Here is a 3,034-nt window from a genome sequence, read left to right as displayed (position 1 = left end):
GAGGTCTTCAAGGGAACGCCTGCCACTCAACCACCACTACACGCGAAGAAGAGAAAACAAACTCCTGCTTGTTAATTAATTAGATTAGAATGTTGTGTTCTTATATGCACATTTGTTTAGCTATTTATATTCACCACATTTCTCACAGTAAAGCTACTCAATGTCAAAACCCTGGATATATAACCAGGCTTTCATTGGGAATTTGGAGATGAGGGAAGCCTATTTGGGGGAGGGGCCAAATTAAGGTTATGGTTAGATTTAGGGTTAGGGTTGTGGATGAGGCTAGGTTTGGGTTGAACCGTGATGTGGACATGAAGTTAGGGTTAGGGTTGAAGTTTGTGATGGTATCAAACCTTAGGTTGCATGGGCCTATTGCAGCTTCCTGCACTGTCTGTCTTAGGTCAAATCAGTCTGGTCTGGAGAGGCTGACTGACCATGGAGAGGTTGTTTGTCAGAGAGATCAACAGTCAGACGGGTCAGCTTTGACGGTTTAATATGGGGGACAGCTTTGACAGTTCAATATGAGGAAGACATGGGTTGATGAAGTGCTACGGGTGAACAGGTAGAATACATCATATTAATGCATGCAAATGCATCAATTAATTAAATAAGAAACAATTAAATAAATAAATAATGAAGTAAATAATGAAAAATCACTAGGCATCAAAGGGATTAAGTGCTGTAAAAAGTGAAGTGCTTAATATAAGAATTAACATAGATTAAAGACAAAATACTAAATATAGAGACAAACGAGACAAGGTAAATCAATAATATTCTTTCCTGAAATTCCTCCTTCTGTTGGTGGCCCTTCTGGCTCTCCTAATTGGTTCTCCAGCCCTCCACCGACCCCACCAGGCTATGGTCATTCATACGCCAACCCTAACCTTAGCTCCTTGTCCACATCCTGTTTTAATCCCACCCCTACCTTCAACCACAACCCTAACCCTAGCCCTAGCTTCATGTCCACATCCCGATTAAATCCTAACCCACAACCAGAAACCTAACCTTATCTCCAGTGATATAGTGGTAAAAAAATAGGTGGGTAAACTATTATTGCTGTTCGCAATGAATAAAGTAACGCTCCCTATACTTTTAATGCATTTTTCCGCAAAAGTTGGCTAAAACCTCATGCAAAATATAAAAGGTGCGCAAACTGTGGTTACCCTCCACTACACCACTGCGTATCTCTAACCCTAGGTCCAGCTTTTACCCTATTTTACATTACTGGAGCTCGGCTCCACCTGGCTCTACTTTTGATCCAGAAGGAAGGTATAATCAAAGTAACAATGCAAACAAGTATACTATGTATGGCAATTTATCAGGCAATTATGAATAGTAATACTATGTTTTATCACACCGTAATATCATAGATTGTCCATTTATATGATTACATATGGGGCGGCAGGGTAGCCTAGTGGTTAGAGCGTTAGACTAGAAACCCGGAAGGTTGTTCCTAGGCCGTCATTGAAAATAAGAATTTGTTCTTAACTGACTTGCCTAGTTAAATAAAGGTAAAAAAAATATCCCAAATCATTTTCAGTGCATTCCAACCCCAACCGAGACAGATCCTCCGCTCTGCCTTATCTCAGTTCACCGGTCACTCCAGTTCTCTGCTGCCTGTGACTGGAACAAATTGCAAAAATTGTTGAAGATGGAGACTTTCATCTCCCTCACCAACTTCAAACATCTGCTATCTGAGCAGCTAACCGATTGCTGCAGCTGTACATAGTCCATCGGTAAATAGCCCACCCAATTTACCTACCTCATCCCCATACTGTTTATATTTATTTACTTTTCTGCTCTTTTGCACACCAGTATCTCTACCTGCACATGACCATCTGATCATTTATCACTCCAGTGTTAATCTGCAAAATTGTAATTATCCGCCTACCTCCTCATGCCTTTTGCACACAATGTATATAGACTCTTTTTTTCTTTCCACTGTGTTATTGACTTGTTTATTGTTTACTCCATGTGTAACTCTGTGTTGTTGTCTGTTCACACTGCTATGCTTTATCTTGGCCAGGTCGCAGTTGTAAATGAGAACTTGTTCTCAACTAGCCTACCTGGTTAAATAAAGGTGAAATAAAAAATAAAATAAAATAAAAAAACTGGGATCAGGTGGTGGACTGACAGCTTATGTTAAGCCTATCACCAGGAGAACCTGCCCATCGGTCGGCCTGTAGACAGCAGTGACGTGAGTTAGCGGGCCAAGCTGAGGCAGCAGGAGTCAGCTCACCTCGCCGCGACGGCCCTAAGATGGATGGAGAGTCCCTGAGGGCCCCCGGCTGGGTCAATGGATGTCTCAATGGATGGCAAGAAGCTTGACCCCAGTTATGTACTGGTCCGTACGCACTACCCTCTGTAGCACTTTACGGTCAGGCTGTGATGCAACTGGTTAGGATGCTCTCGATGGTGCAGCTGTAGACTTTGGGGATCCATGACAAATTATTTTCAGTCTCCTGAGGGGGAAAAGGTGTTGCCGTGCCTTCTTCCCGACTGTCTTGGTGTGTTTGGACCATGTTAGTTCATTGGTGATGTGGACACCAAGGAACTTGAAACTCTCAACCCGCTCCACTACAGCCCCGTCAATGTTAATGGGGGCCTGTTCGGCCCTCCTTTTCCTGTAGTCCACAATCATCTCCTTTGTATTGATGTCCTGGCAACACACTGCCAGGTCTCTGACCTACTCCCTATAGGCTGTCTCATCTTTGTCGGGGATCAGGCCTATCTGTTGGGGCGGTATGCAAATGGGAGTGAGTCTAGGATATCTGGGATAATGGTGTGGATGTGAGCCTTGATCAGCCTTTCAAAGCACTTCATGGGTATCGACGCGAGTCCTACGGGTTGGTAATCATTTAGGCAGGTTACCTTCGCTTCCTTGGGCGCAGGGACTATGGTAGTCTGCTTGAAACATGTAGGTATTACAGACTCGGTCAGGGAGAGGTTGAAAATGTCAGTGAAGTCACTTGCCAGTTGGTCCGTGCATGCTTTGAGTACATGTCCTGGTAATCAGTCTGGCCCCGCGACTTTG

The sequence above is a fragment of the Oncorhynchus mykiss genome, chromosome 11 (genome assembly GCF_057628025.1).
Source record: "Oncorhynchus mykiss isolate SJ-2025 chromosome 11, ASM5762802v1, whole genome shotgun sequence".
Classification (NCBI taxonomy): Eukaryota; Metazoa; Chordata; class Actinopteri; order Salmoniformes; family Salmonidae; genus Oncorhynchus; species Oncorhynchus mykiss.
This window is presented reverse-complemented; position numbering follows the sequence as displayed.